Below are 17,140 nucleotides of genomic sequence, written 5' to 3' on the forward strand. Positions count from 1 at the left end.
AAGGAAAAATATACCTTTATAATGGAAAATTCTTTTCTTTTTTATTAATTTTATTGGGGTGACAATTGTTAGTAAATTTACATAGATTTCAGGTGTACAATTCTGTATTACATCGTCTATAAATCCCATTGTGTGTTCACCACCCAGAGTCAGTTCTCCTTCCATCACCATATATTTGATCCCCTTTACCCTCATCACCCACCCCCCACCCCCTTACCCTCTGGTAACCACTAAATTATTGTCTGTGTCTATGAGTTTTTGTTTCTCATTTGTTTGTCTTGTTCTTTTTGGTTTATATACCACATATCAGTGAAATCATAGGGTTCTCTGCTTTTTCTGTCTGACTTATTTCACTTAGCATATAATGGAAAATTCTGGTGGTCATCACTTGAATGAAATGTTCAAACTCAGCCACATCAATAGAGAGACAACTTGACATTATGTGCTTTCTGATAGGATGTTAGAAGAGGGGCCCTACATCACTGCTTAGGTGTTTCTGCCCCAAACAATTGAAGTCTATAAGAGGCAAGATCCAGAACTTGGCAATTCTATAGGACAACTATGTGGACAATTTTTAAAAATTGATAACTTGAAAATCAATCAATCAAATAAATAAATCTGTGAGGTAATAACCTATATTCAGAGACTGAAAAGCCATAACAACAAAAAGCCCATAAAACTTAATTTTACATGTATATAGCATATACATATATACATATATAGCCTTTTAGAGACACCTATAACTTTAAATATGGGATGGTATATTAGATGATTTTATGAATTATTAATTTTCTAGGTGTGATGATGGTCTATCGGAGATGCATATTGAAGTCTTGCGGTGAAGGGTTATGATGTCTACAATTTACTTTCAAGTGATTTTACTTTCAATAAAACACACACACGTATCTACATACAGAAGGCAAATGTGGCAAGCATAGAAGAAGTGTAAATGGGAGTTCATTGTACTACTCTTTAAAATTTTATGAAGATTTCAAACTTCTAACAATAAAAGTTGGAAAATGGAAAAGAATTCTGGCACTTATTAGGCTCACTCTGTTAACACAGCAGGGGTTAGCGGTGCCAGTGTCTGAATGCTCTGCATGGCTTCTTCACAGACCAGTCCCCCTGATTGTCACAAGGGGCCTGTGGCACAGCGGCCTCTGGAGAGAGTGGTTCACAGCATCATGACTTAGCAGATAAGGATTCATAATGTTGGCGCCTATCAAACATGGGCGATATGTTAATAAAAACCATATTTCATTGAATTTAAGATGTGAACTATTTTTAAATGCACGATAATTTTGTATGCAGCCAAGAAAGAAAAAATGATTAATATTGCACAATGCCTTCTAATGGCAATTTTAGAAGAATCCCAGTATCAGAGGTCTTAACATATGAAAACAACTATGAGTCCTAGAATCAATGAATGAGTCCTACAATATTCCCAAGAAAATGGGTGATTATGTAGGAGAATCAGTGTAACCCCATCTAGACCTGGCCATTGTCCTTTTTATTTTACCTGTATAAGAGAAAAATTTTAATAATAAATTGGACATGAGGTTTCTTGCCACATGGTTGGACTTATTAGACACAGTAGTAGTGAAACAAAATCGTTGAGAAAGGTTGAGTAGAAGAAGGAGGAAGATATTTTGACTCCTGTCATACATTTTGAATCCTATGCCATTGGGCCACTAATGCTCTTAGTTTCAGGATATAGTTAGACTTTCTTTTCTAAGTCATAATAAATATTACAGGTGAGAAATAATGAAAACAAAATAACATTAACAACTAACCCAAACTGCACAAGGTAAAATCAGAAAAAAACAAAAATCAAGCCTCCCCGTACCCCCACCGCCCAATTCCTGGCATCACTAAGACATGGTACAATGATTATGGTAGATCATGTTATTTGGTAGTTCAAGGTATTTGTTGCCTCTCTCCACAGGAGGATAATACATCCTTTTTCTGCATTGGGAGTGGCCCTGTGACTTGCATTGGTCAATGAAATGGGTGTGAATGTCATTGCATAAGTTTTAAAATGTGCTCATAATTATCCATGTCTCTCTCTTCCTTTGCCTTGAGACCCAAAGAGGGACTGTTTCATAAGTCTGGGTTCTGCAGTATAGGCAAGGAAAAGCAGAGTTGTAGCAAAACAATTATGGACATGGAACATGAATGAGAAAAAGAACTTCTAAAAATCTTTGAGATTTTGGAGTTATTTGTCAGTGCAGCATAACAGGCTGACTAATACTTTGACTAGAAAAATTTGGTATCAGAGAAATATTTAGTGCACACAGACACATAACAATGACAATGGCTGATACAATTCCAAAGAAATTTATTACAGATTAGAATTGCTAAAAGAACTAACACCTTTGACAAAAGTATATCTGCAAAATTTGCCTTTTTTCTTCCAATTCAGGGTGACTGAGGCATGTGAGACAGCCATAAAAGAATGCTGATTCACAAATATATGGTGATGGAAGGAGAACTGACTCTGGGTGGTGAACACACAATGGGATTTATAGACGATGTAATACAGAATTGTACACCTGAAATCTATGTAAATTTACTAACAATTGTCACCCCAATAAATTTAATTAAAAAAAATAATCAAAAAAAAAAAAAAAAGAATGCTGATTCACTATCTACCTGAGATTGCTTGGCCGACAGATAATCATCATTTTAAAATGTTTAGTGGAAACAAAAATATTAATGCTGAGGTGATAAAATAATAAAATCTCACATTTATTTAGTGCATGTTACATGCTATGCACTATTCTGGGTTCTTTATATGCATAAACTAATTTACCCTTGTGGTACCACTGAGTTGGGTATTTTGTTAATGAGAAAATAGAAGTTCCAAGGGATTAAATACTGAGTCTAGTGTCACACATTTTGTGATGCCAGAACCAGAATTAAATCCATGGATCCTAACGTTTGACTGTCATACTTAGCCTCAATGAGGCAGTTTAATTGTGACTGAGGTACGGCATGAAGCATGTAACCTGTAACATGGAGAATTCGCTGTTGTGACCATACCCATTTTGGTAGAAATGTCACTGCTAGGAACTGCAAAATATTTTGAAATTTGGTAGTTCATAGAAATATGTATTATTTCTATAATTAATTTTCCCCCCTCCCATACTCAATCAAAATATACATTTATATATATATATATATATGTATAAATATATATGTACACACACATATATGTATATATATATGCCACTTTTTAACACTCTAGCTTCTGGATGTTGTTCCATGAGAAAGATTTCACAACTTGCATGGAGACGTTGTTCCATTGTAAAGATCCGAATACCTCTGAAATAGGGTCCAACATGACCTGCCCATTTGAACAGCATATACTTTTGTTCAAAGATCGGCAATAGAATACATGTCATCCACTGAATCTATGTTAGGTCCTTAGCATGGTTGGTTTGACATTCGTATGTGAAATTAGTGCTTGTTTTGTCTTTTAAAAGCTTTTGTAATTTATACGGCCTGTCTATTCCGGTTTGTCAAGGCTCTGGTTCTGGATTTATACCGTCCTGCTAGGAGCTCACCCAGTTCGTCTCAATTTCAGTCACTTTGAGGGTGACTGTCCGTTCCTGTGGGTGCTCAGTTGCTCCTCAGTTTTTGCAGCAGTCTAGGCTGATTTAAAAGTAGAAGGCCATTCCAGATGTGTAGTATGTCAATCTCATTTGCTCTTGAATTAGCTGAAATTTGTTGATTGGTAGTTATTCTTCTCCTTGCTATTGAAACTAACTTTGTTCCTTTCTTTCCTCTTCTGTCCCTACCTTCTTTCCTCCTTTACCTCCTCAATTCCTCTGCTTCTTCTTCCTCTTCTTCCTCCTGTCTCTTCCAGCCCCTTTCAAATCTTTTGCTATGTGGAACCAGTGGTACGCTAATAAATGTTTAACAACTGGCTTTCTGAAAAGAAAAAGAAGTTGCACTGTTTGCTTTGCCAATTTCTGTGGTGTAAATACTCCCATCATGGCCAATTATAAGTTATCAACATAATGTAATTGATCATGGAGTTGGGAAGGGATATGCACTATTGGCTCTCCTGAGATGGCAAGAGCTAGTACCACTACATCACTGTGTACAATCCAGATTTCTTCATTTTTATCAGGGTATTCTTGCTGGCATAATTTCATACTTGTGTTCAAAGAAATAACCTAAAACCATCCACTTTGAAAAATTCATGAACATTTAGAGGCTCCTCCTTCTCAATCCATAAAACATAAGCAAAAGATTATGTTTAATTTACAGTTTTAAATTAAAAATTTTAAATTAAAATTTTTGAATAGGCAAAGAAATTCATAAGGTTCAGAAATAAAAACAATGTAAACAAGTGTACATTGAGTAAAATATTTAAATGTAAGTTTCTGATCGTGACAAAAGAGCCATATATGTTATATATAAGGCAGACTATCCCAAAGTTACCTAACAAATATGGTTAAAATTCATCCTGTACTTTTAAATGAAGTGGGAACAACAGACTGATGCTTTCTAATTTCACATGAGCTCTCAAGGATTCCTGGTCATCTTGTAATCAATCTATCTCTTAGGAATGAATTCATTTACTGTTAAAGTTCTTCCAAAACTTTTCAGGTTTTCGCAAACCCTATCAAGCCATGCTATTTCAATCTTCTATTTCCCATGATTCTTTGAGAAAAAAAATTGCTTATATTATGTTGGTGCAAAAGTAATTGAGGTTGAAAAGGTTAAAAATAATTGCAAAAACTGCAATTACTCTTGCACCAACCTAATAGTAAATCCAAGATCACATGTATCTTATTCCAAAATCAAATAAGTTGATAAATTTTATGTTAAACTCTTTCAGAATATGATTGCAAATAACCTTCAAGCTTTTTCTCATGAACAAAGACAGACTGGACCATCTCCTGCCCTTTCCTGTCCCATGCATAATTTATGTTCCTTTTTCCTTCTGAATTGCCTCCACCTCCCATTTCCCAAATGCCTTCTGGTTGAAATCCTGCTGAAAACCTAGAGTGCTATTTCTACTCCATTCTTGTTACCAGAAAATTTTGTTTTTTTAAATAATAGTTATCCATGTTCTTGCTTTTTACATGCTTGTATAAATATATATTATTTAATATTAGTGAGAGTTTGTAAAAATTAATTGTATTGTCCTCAGCAAGGAAGAACCCACTAGTAAGAATGTGACTTTCAAAACTCTTTACCTTATAAGAGTAGTTCTGATTGTTTTTAAGAGCCATTTCCATATTAAAATTCACTTAAAGACGGAACACTTAAATTTTTCAAGCGTAATTTTCTCAGAAGATACAAAGTTGATAAATTAAAAGCAAATTTCACAATGGAAATGTTATCTCAGCATTAACTCTAGCATAGATAATTTAAGTTAGACTTAATGTCCATTTTTCTAAGATATCATTGATTAGTATATCAATGAAAATTCCGTTTGGATATTATGAAGTTGTTAACAAACTCATTTGATCCCCATTTTTGTCCTCAGGAAGGAATAGACATGTTAAAGCTCAGGCTTTCCCTTTCATTTTGTCAAATTTTCAATCAATTATTACAAAGTGCCACTTTAGAGATATTCCCAGTGTGGTAGGTTTACTTTAATGAATTTCTGAATAGCGTGAGATCAATGGAAGATTTGGCTGCACATATTGTTTTCTTCTTTAGCTAAAAGCCATATTTTGTTTTTATGGCAGAATTGCCTATGAACAATGTCGTTAAGATACCCCTCAGTGGAAGTAACCAACTTTAATAAGAGTTTAATGAAATTAGATATTAATTATAGAAATCTATTTATGATTTTTAAATTTTTTTTTTAGATTTTAAGAGCATCATGATATTATAGTTGAAAGAAACTGCATCGGCACTCTAGTTCAATTTCCTCCTCAGTATTGGAAAGATTTTTACCGCTTCTGATAGATACCCCTCAATTTTGTCTTTAAACTTGTCACTAATGAAAGATTGTTTACTTCCTGAGATACAGGTTGTCCCTTGCTTTGAAATTTTCAGCTACTTGAATGTGTTATGTACTTGAAACAATGCAGTACAAAGCCTGTTCTTTTTCCCAGTTACCTCTTTTCAAATATCTGAGGGCAAGGTGTTTTTTTTCCCCTTCTTATCTCCAGTTCTTAATTATCTTGATCTCACTTTTTTGGATGCCCCTCTTTAGAAGTGAGACTCAGAAGCAGATATAACCTTCCAGATGTCATCTGGCCAATAGAAAGACAGTGGGACTATTATCTCCCTTGATCATGATAGGCACATACTAGTTGATCAATTATCAATGCTGAATTAATGAATAATGCTGTCCGTGATCTTGCTTTTGACTATTGAATCTGTGGTCAACTAAACTTCATGGAGAAATTTTTACATTATCGGTATCCATGTTATGAATCATTAGAACAAGGTTTCAGGAATTAATCAAATCCTTCTATTCATCCCTAAATTTATTTACATTTTGATTCTAACATACTAATTCCAAATTTGTCACCTTCAAATTCGATATACATGTTTTATATGTATTTGCCAATAGTGTTGAAACTTTAGTGATATATATTTGAATTTATTGATATTGGCTTTTATTGGTAATCTTTTTTTGTACTTCACATCCTTCATTTGAGATTTATCTTCATGCTCTGCAGAAGCAGAAGGTTGGAGTGATTTGTCATTCTGCCTAGGTTTGAAATCCAGTTTCACCAATAATAGCTGTGTGATGTCTGGCAAACTACTTAACCTCTTTGTGAATTTGTTTATTCATGAAACATAATTGGCAAATGGGAAAAATAATTGTACCCAACTCAGAGAATTCTTCTCTGAGTTATAAGTCATTTAACATAAGTCATTACATGTAAATGTAAATTAATTATCTTGATCTCACTTTTTTGGATGTAAATGACTTATAATGATTCTGGCACTCAATAGTAGGCACGCAATAAAATTTTCTCTTATTCATTCTTCTTAATGCTGGTAGATAGGGAATAACAGTATTGTTTTCCTTCTGTTATATCATAGATCATTTTTCCCAACCAGCAGGTCTGTTTTACCCTTTTCTTCTTTTTTTAAAAATGTAGATTTAAAAAACTTAGTATAGAACATGAGTAGTCCTCAAGGTAGTGCAAGATATTTTGCTGCTAGTTAATTTATTCCCATTTGCAGAAAACATATTCTAAATCAATGCATTAAATTCTTTTAATTTGAATTTGCCTTCACCATAAGTATTTTCAGTAACTTAAACTTTTTCTGGGACTCTATTCTATAGAAATAGGGATAAAGAACGAAAAAAAAATGTGTGCATGAAAATATTTATGGTAGCATTATTTATAATGAAACTAAAACAAACTAAGTGTCCAGTAATAGAGAAATATTTAAGTGATATGATGTATATACTTGTTAAAATATTATGTAGCCACCTAAATTATATTTATATTAATAGTGGGAAAGTTTATGTTAAGGAGAAAGAATGTTTCTATTATAAAGAGTAAGTGGAAAATAGGTTACAAATTTGCTTTTACATCATAATCCCACCTATGAAAAATAAACAAACTAAAAATTATGCACATAAAAAATAAAGAACTCAGATATTAATACAGGTTTTCTTTGGTTAGAGAGACTATTAATCATAGTGACAATTAATGTTAGTACACCGAATAAATGTCAAAAGAATAATCAATAATTAATAGCAACATATTTTGTTCTGGGAACATGTGTATGTGGTCATATGTGAGCCACAATATAATAATAATTTTGGCTAGCAAAATTTTTCTTAGCATATGGGATAAAATTAAAATGTATTCATATTTCATTTGTTCTGCAAAAGGCATCCTATTCCATAGTCTCATGGCTTCCAGGTGCTCTGTGTAATAAAGAGATTTGAAACCCACAGAGGTGCCTGTTTCATAAGGACTGCAGCCATTTAGACTTTCTTTGGTTGGCCAGGTCATGCGGAAGATCAGGGACCTTTTATCTCCACTCACTGGAAAGAACTGAATTTCACTCCTATTAATAAAGACTGTCTGGTTTATTAATGTACATCACATTTTATTGAGCACTTGTTATGTCCCAGGTACCGTGGCTTACAAAAGTCGTAACAATTTACTCTTTTCAATGATGCTACGAGGAGAGCACTATTATTATTTCCCTTCCATTTTATAGCTGAGGAAATGGAGGTACAGAAAAGTTAATAAACTCCTTGAGGTTGCAAGCACAGATGTGGCTGAATTGTCTAATCCAACCCTGACACTATATCGTACTGACTTTCCTATAATATCATGTTGCCTAAAATCAGAATGAAATTCAAAATAACAACTCTTTTTCTTTTCCTTTATTACATTATGAAAGCATTATCTCTGGTGGTAAAAAATTAATTGAGTAAATTTTATCTTTTTATTGAGAGAGTCCTCTATAAAGGCACACGTTTCTGAGTTTTTCCAGGAAATAACAACAAAATGATTTGCAAAATGAGTTTATGTTAATGCTCGGCAATCTTTAGTATATGCTGTATTTTCTTTCTGTGTAGGTATGTGAATCTATATTAACATACTCCTGTAAAATGACAGGTTTAACCCTAATACCTAGCTTTTTAAATTTGGCCATTTCTTGATTGCAAGGTAATTCATTAAAATATTTTATTTAAGGCCATCTTGCAGCGGGTACCCTGTTAGGTTTGTGTCTACTGTGATAAATGGTGTGATGGCTCTAACCTCAAGGAACTTATAATCATAAATATAGAGAGACATTTGATCAACAACATCCAACAATATAGTGGGATCCTGATATAACACTATACGTTGAATCTCACAATGACAAACAAGACACAGTCTATGGTCTCAAGGAGATGTAAATATTAATAATTAGTATACAATATGACAGTTACCAATGGGTTACATATAAAGTATCTGGTAGGATAGGGAATGAAAAGGGAAGGCTTCAGAGACAAGATAATACTAGAATTCAGTCTCAAAGGATGAGGAGGAGCCTTCCATGTGGGCAAATTGGAAATATCATGTGAGAAAGACAATATGCAGGAGCAGAGGCACAGTTACATAGGAGACCGTAGAGATGGTCCAGGAATGTGAGTGCTTAAATGTGGCTAGACTATAAAAATATTTTAAAACTATGTATAGTACCAGGTGGGTATTAGACTAGTCAGGGGGATCACTTTGTAGATTACATAAATGTCTAACCTCTATGCTGTACACCTGAAATTAAAATAATAGTGAATGTCAACTGTAATGGAAAAATTTTAAGAGAGGGAAAGGTGAAGGTGATTAAGAGTTGCAAATCTCCAGGTATAAAACAAATTAAGTCATGGAGATGTAATGTACAGCATTGAGAATATAATCAGGAATATTGTGATAGAGTGTTACGGTGTCAGATGGTTACTGGACTTATAATGGTGATCACATCTTTAGGTCTATACGTGTTGAATAACTATGGAGTACACTTGAAACTGATACAATGTTGTATTTTAGCTATATTTTAATGAAAATCTTTTTTTTTTTAAAGATATTTTTTTATTATTTTTTTTTATACATATTATTTATTTATTTATTTATTTTTGTTGAGAGCCCACTGGCCCATGTGGGAATCGAACCCGCAGCCTTCGGAGTTAGGAGCACGGAGCTCTAACCGCCTGCGCCACCGGGCCGGCCCTGAAAATCTTTTTAAAATAATATTTTGAGAGAGTAATAGACAATGAGACTGGTATAATAGGGAAGGCTCGTATCAAGCTTAATTCTCACTTATTTCCTCACAATAATTTATTGCTCACTAGCTATATGCCATATATATATATGCCATATATATAGCTATATGCCATATATATAAATGTATAAACATATATATATATATATATATATATATATATATATATATATATATATATATATGAATGACACAGAATGTCTTGGCTGTGCTATGGGGATACTTTGACCTGAAATTATTATATTTTTTTGAAATTGTTGCATTTGAAGAAGAGTCAGCTTATGTATAGGTGGATATAATTTTATTTTAGTCTTTCAAAGATTTGAGTGACTTGAGAAAAAACACATAACCATTCAGAGATTGTTATATTTACAAGAAAAAAATGAAGAAAAACTACCCAGAACGTTTGAGATGTATATTTATTTTTTGAAACAATTCTATGTCCTGAGAATGTTCTGATCAGCAAGAGATTTTATTACAACTTTCAACAGTCACAGTAATTAAATATTTTGTTCAGGTACCATTTGTTATTTTGGTTTTCTTGCCAACTATCTCTGGTCTGGCTTTTTTAGATTATTAAAATCACTTGCATCTGTTTTGATCTTGAGCCATGATTCTTTTTATAGCTGACATTTTAAATTTACTTGTAATCTTATTTGCTGTTTTACTTGAATTTTACTTTTCTTGTTATCTAAATGCCTATTTTTTTATTTGTAAGTCTAGAGCCTCCTCCCTACTAAGAGCTAGTTTGCATTTTTTATGTGCCTGAGACAAATAGAGAAACTACTAAAAATAAAAGCTTTTCAAAGGTGACTTGAGTTCAGTTGCTCAGCTTTTGAGTTACTTCCTTTTCAACTCCAGGAAGCTTGAGTTAAAAGGTGTCTTTGGGAATAAGTGAAGATGGTTTTGGTAATCTTTTATTCTTGAGGGAAACTTTTCTACAGTACAGTCACTTAGAATGAGGTTGAAATAGTGCACGTGTCATTTTGTCCTTTTTGGAAATTCTTTCTGCATCTGAAATATTTTGAGGCTGTCAGGAGGCAATTAATAAGTACTGGGTGATGAAATAATTGATATACACTAATATTTTTTCATTATCTACCTACCAAGTTTCTCTGTGCTATTTCAAACTCCCCACAAATTCAAGAAGCGTACCCTAAACTAGATTTGTCTTTAACCTAAAGCATAACCAGACTTTCTACTACTTCTAATTCACTGTGGGACACTCACAGGGATAAAATAGGGAATCTTTTCCCATTCATACTTTTACTGCTTTCCACTAGAGTGGTGGATTGAAGGTAATACTAAGAAAAACAAGACCTGATTTTTTACTTAAGGAAGTTCGAATTGACTAGAAGTTATTAAACAAGTAATGATGGAATTCAATAATACACATTAAGTCCCAAAATATAGGTTGGGTTTCAAGTGAGGAAAAGATCACTTTTTTTTAAACAAAGGATAAAAATAATTTTTAAGACGTTGATTGTGTGGATGATATCTTCCTATGCAGAGGAAATGAAAACAATGAAATCAAGAAAGTATAAAAACTCTTTGGAAGGACAGAGAATTAATTTGGCTAGAACATTTAATTAACTGAGGGTAATTATGGAAGATAAGGCTGGAAGAATAGTTTGAGGCCATATTGTGGGGGATTTAGAAAACAGATGCATTAAGAAAATTTGGTAGCAATGTATCAGCAGACTCAGCCGAATGTACCCGCAATGTATCAGCAGAATGTAGGAGAGACTCCTGTATTCAAGGGCCAGCTAGCTAGGGGTTTGTGCAGGTAGGAACTAATGAGGCTCTATAGAATAATGGAAATGCATTCTGGAAATAGAGGTTACTGAGACTATCTACAGAACTGGCCATATTTGGTCTGGGTGGCATGGAGAGAAGAAGAGTCAATAATGTATTTTAAATAGTCTTTGTGACCAAGAGAACAACAAAGCTGTTAAAAGAAGTGAGTCAGAAGTAGGAGTAGGTTTTGAAACGATAGAATAATTGCAGTTTTGTATACATGAAAGTGGAGAATTCTAGGAGGTTTTGGATACAGATTTCGAAGCTATACGGATAGACAGTTGAAAGCATAGGAAATTGTGACATCTCTCAGACATAGAAAGTAAACAAGAAAAAAAAAGAATTTGAAGAAGATGAAATAGGCATGTATCTTTGGAATTGAAATACAATGGTGAGAACTACCATAAAGGTAAAAGAGGGTGCCATAGACATCTATCAGGGTTTTTTAAGGTCAGGGAAAGCTTCCCAAAAGAAGGTTCAGCTAGGTTGTTATCTGAAGCATGACTAGGGATTTGGCAGAAACACATCGTGGTGAGGCACAGGATTCAGGGAAGTGAACTCCTCAGCCTAAACCCTAGGAGGTTCAATGTCCTGTGAAGTTCCTTGCATGGAAATTGACAACAATGCCTACATATTCTTTTAGGTGTAAATCTCTTCAACTTTACTTTTTTTTTTCCTCTACAGAAGCTCCCGGATTTATAAAATAATTTTGTTCTGGAAAGTCTTGTACAGCTCCGATTTTGCTTAAATTCAAAACTGTACGTCTTATTTGCCTTGCTAACGACTTTAAATTTATCTGGATTTTTTTGGGTTATAAGCAAACAAGTTTTAGTTAATAATTCCTACGATATTGGCAATAAGCAAAAATTTAAATCTATGTTTTACAGCTTTAAACCCTGCCTTTAAAAAACCGTTTCTTGCAGTATATACACTATCTAAAAATTTCACCCTGTCCATCCACTTTTTTCCTGTTGAACGTTTGCTGTACCCTTTGACAATATTCTTCTTAATTTTCCCTAACATAGTAAGATGCATATCTGCTTTTGTTTTCATCAGTTTTGTAGCTTCACTGGAGGCTTTCATATTCTGAAAATTAGCAAGAGATTTAAAATTATCTTATGATTCTATGAATATTTATAAATACTGTTTAGGATTATTCTAAAAGTAGTAATAACACCAATGTCAGTAATACCAACTAGTAGTAATACCGTGTTTCCCCCAAAATAAGACCTAACCGGAAAATAAGCCCTAGCATGATTTTTCAGTTTGACATCCCTTGAACATAAGTCCTAATGCATCTTTTGAAGCAAAACTTAATATAAGACCCAGTCTTATTTTCGGGGAAACATGGTATGAATACTACTACAATAATTAATACTAATAAATGCTTGTTGAATGTTAACTATATACGAATGCTGCCTTGTTCAATACAGTAAACACTAGTCACATGTGACTGACTACTTGAAATGGGGTTAAACTAAATTGAAATGTACTTGAGGTGTAAAATATGCATCAGATATAAAAGATGTTATAGGAAAGAATGTAAAAAATCTCATTAATGATTTTTTTATATTACTTAGTAAAATGATAATATTTTAAATATATTTGATTAAAGCAAATATATAATTAAAATTAGTTTCCCTTGCTTCCTTTTTAAAAACGTGGCTACTGGAATATTTATAATTATGTGTTTTGCATTTATGGCTAGCATTATATTTCTATAGAACGGCACTGTTCTAGGGCATACTGATAAAAACTTTATGCAAATTGTCCTTCTTTAAACTCTATAAACTACTCTTGTGGGGTAGCTATTATTATCATTCCCATGTTAGAGATCCCATTACAGCTAATCAATTGTGGAGAAGAGTTGTGTTCACTCTCTGGGTTGAAGAGAAGCCTGATTGCCAAACAGAAGACTGAAGCCTGTTGCTAGGCTAAGAAGCACACATTTGAGAATCTGCTTCCCTCTTTGCTTTGATAATGACTTTCCCATTTCATATATGATACCTGACATTGGCTTCATTATCACTCGCAGTTTCAAAGGTACAGAACGTTTCACATAGGTATGCACCATCCAAGTATATTATGTATATCAAAATGTATAATGTACATCACAAAGTGTAATGGATATCAAACTGGGTTCAAATACAAGGCTAAGTAACTTCCCTGTATCTGGAAGTTGTTGCAGAGATTAAATGGAAGGGCCTCTTTTAAATTCGGCCCCAGACGTATGCTTCATTGTTAGACTCTAGCTCCCATGTGTAGGCTACAGTATTGCTAATATCTTTGAGATCCATTGGGATAAAACGATATCAATTGGGTTTTCAGCCTTTTCCAGTTTCTAACTGGAGCTTGGTGTTCTCACAGCTCAGTAGACCCCTAGGTGGCGATTCTTTTTAATGAATTATAGAAAGCTCCTTTGAGTCCAACTTTGGTAGTGCTTCTGCCCCTGCATGGAGATGAGTCTCAGAGAAATCATGCTTCAATTTTCTTTCTAAAGCCACTTTAATTTCTTCTTCAGTCAAATGTTATCATGCCCATAGCTGTGTCCTAAGATGGACGAATACTCTCAAGAATCTTGATTCTTTTCTGTTCTCTCACCTTCAGGCTCCTGATGTAGATGCTATTGTGTCCAGAGCCTGGGAAACCATCTTTTTTTCACTCATGCCACATTTACTGCTTCAAGCTTCAAGAGTGCTCTGACAATTGGTGAAATCAATCTACTCATGTATAATTAACATCAAGATATGCAGTTATACATTGTGTACTGATTCTGTACTAGTCCCTTGTGGTCAGAATGAACTAGATTTTTTTTTTTTTTTGGTGTCTTTTTATTTTTTATTTCAGGCTCAATAAGAGGTATTTGGCAACTTCTCTTGGGGAATGTTGTTCTATTGGAGTCAGTTCTATCCCAAGGCAAAATTGTTTTAAATGTTAATATTACAACACAAAAGAGACAATGATGATACTTTGTTGAAATTTTGTTGCAAGGATTTTAAGAAGTATTAAAAAAATATTTACCACTTTTTTTTCCCACGGAATACTTGTACTACATAGGTAGTAACACTTTCTCTATGCCAGGTACTATGCATTCATTCTATGCATTTACTATGCATAGTAAAATATTAATTCATCAGTGCTATGATTTAAAAATGTAAACATGTATATACTGATGACTTGAATAAATCATTCAAAACTAAGCACAGTCTTGGGTTTAAAATATACTTTATTAATTATTTTAGTAATAATGTTTTGTTGATTAAAAAGTATGTAGGAAAGAATAATGCAGCATTATCCTTACTATATTTAAGTTTCTAAGTTTTTTAGAAAATGAAACTATCATTTATTTATCTATCTGTGAAACCATCTACCTTTCCATTCATCTTCTGTCCATTGATTTATTAATTAATAATTTAGAACATTTTTTACGTCAGAGGGATTTTTAATGGATTGTGGTGTTTTAATTTATAAAAGAACAAATGACTTAAAGAAACGACAAACATAATCTGCAGTAATTTAGAAGAATAAAAATATTTGTTCTGGATTTTGTGAGAAGATAGTTACAACAACAAATAAACCCTGCAGTTTTCTGTTCTCTCCCCCCCTACAAAAGGGAAAGAACATGGGATGAATCATAATTGTTGTATGATAAAATTCAAATGTGAGTTTGTCTGGAAGGACTTTTTTTTTTGGTACTAAATTTTAGGAGACACATTTTTGGTGGTTTCTTACATAAGAGATGCTAAGTAAAAACATATTTCCACTGAGAGACCTAGAATCTTCAAATGGCATTACATAGTAACTCTACCAACACCTTTCTGCCAGTAACCATGCTAACACAGTCCAGGCATACTGCTTGACTAGATATAATTTAATAAATGGAAAACACACAAAACACCTAAAAAATAGGCAGGGCATAAATTCCATAGGTGCTCATACTCTTAGACTTCACTGCTTTCAGCTGAACTTCTGTGTACTCTGGAGAGCAGTTAGTTTAAAATATGCTTTCTGGCTGGTGATTATACTTTGTTCCACCACTTGGGAAGAATTCTATATTTGATAGATAGTTAATATGCATTCTGCAACACTGAATGATGCTGTGATAGCCATCCTTACCATTTGTGGCTCAACAGGGTTAATACTTCCAAGATACTGTTCTCCCTGACATGAAGAGATGCCTCTCTGAGCATTCCACGGTATTATAAACAATTTTATCATAACACTTATTATCAAGGGTATTTTAATCTCAATTTAAATTTATTTCATATTTCACTCTGTCTTTTTGGTTTTTGAGCTACTTGAGAGTAGGCACTCTTTTACTCATCATTATATCTCCAGCACCAGAACAGGTGTGGCACAGAGAAAGCACTTGATACATATTTGGTAAATAAATGAATTTATTACCAGTATGAATTAATTTATCACTGATTAGTATTTTCTTCCAAAGGACCATGCTCAGCAGACATACATATTTTTCATAAAGACTTTAGACGGGATTTCTCGTTGTGATTGTCATTAAAATAATGGCTATTATTTTTATCAGTTATAAAATTGAAATTAAATAATTCAACTTGGAAGATGTACATACACACAAACACACACATACTCATACACACATGAAAATAAGACACAGCCGTAATTTTAACTGCCATCTGCTCTGTTTCTGCAACTTTAACTGTCCTAAATATTTAATATACCTAAACATGCAATAAAGTGGAATTGGGGGCATATATAACTTTCTCATAGATCAGCTGCCTAGTTCCTTGGTCCACATGGATTGTGTATGCTTTTCCCAATTGTACATTTGGATCAGTAACATAATTTGGGGCCACTTACCTTGATTCTGGCATGGCAACCTTATAAGGTATTGCTTCAGCTAATTTCTGTTCTGTGCGCTGCATCCAACTCAAATACTGAGGAGACCACCAGCTGCATCATTGTGTTCTCAAACACCTGTCCATCTTGGAAGAAAAGTGAATAAATATCACTGACTCTGCTTCTAGAATCCTTACAGTAAATTACAGTTCCTAAGATTAAAGTGTTCCTTACTTTTTAGTTGATAGATTTATGATAACCCATCAGGGGTGTCTTCACAAAGTGAAGATCCCTTCATAAAGTGACACTTAGGTCTCAAAGGGGAATGATAGCTTCATCTAATATTCTCAATTGTGTGGTAATTTTGTTCATCTTCAAGTTTGGGGTCTCAAACCCAAAAGCCTGGAGAGGCCAGGCAGGGATAGAAAGAAAGAAGGAAATTAAAGAAGAAAGAAGGAAATTAAAGAAGAAAGAAAGGAAGGAAAGAAGGAAAGAAGGAAAGAAGGAAGGCAGGAAGGGAGAGAGGGAGGAAAGAAATAAGGAAAGAAGGAAGGAAGGGAGGAAGGAAAGCAGGAAGGAAGGAAGGAGGGAAGGAAAGAAAAGAAGTTGGTATACTACATGAGGAAGTTATGGGTCTGGGGTGAGCTGAAGTGTGCATACCCCAGTTGAAGGAGGCAGTCTCAGGTGAGCTCCAGCGATTGCCACCATGTGGGAATGTGTTTGTTGAGACCTAGATGTCCCACTTTCATAGGGAAACTGAACACACAACATTTCATGTGAAATATCCTTATTTTAAAATACTAGTAGCTCATTC

The sequence above is a fragment of the Rhinolophus hipposideros genome, assembly GCF_964194185.1.
Source record: "Rhinolophus hipposideros genome assembly, chromosome: 9".
In the NCBI taxonomy this organism is placed as follows: domain Eukaryota; kingdom Metazoa; phylum Chordata; class Mammalia; order Chiroptera; family Rhinolophidae; genus Rhinolophus; species Rhinolophus hipposideros.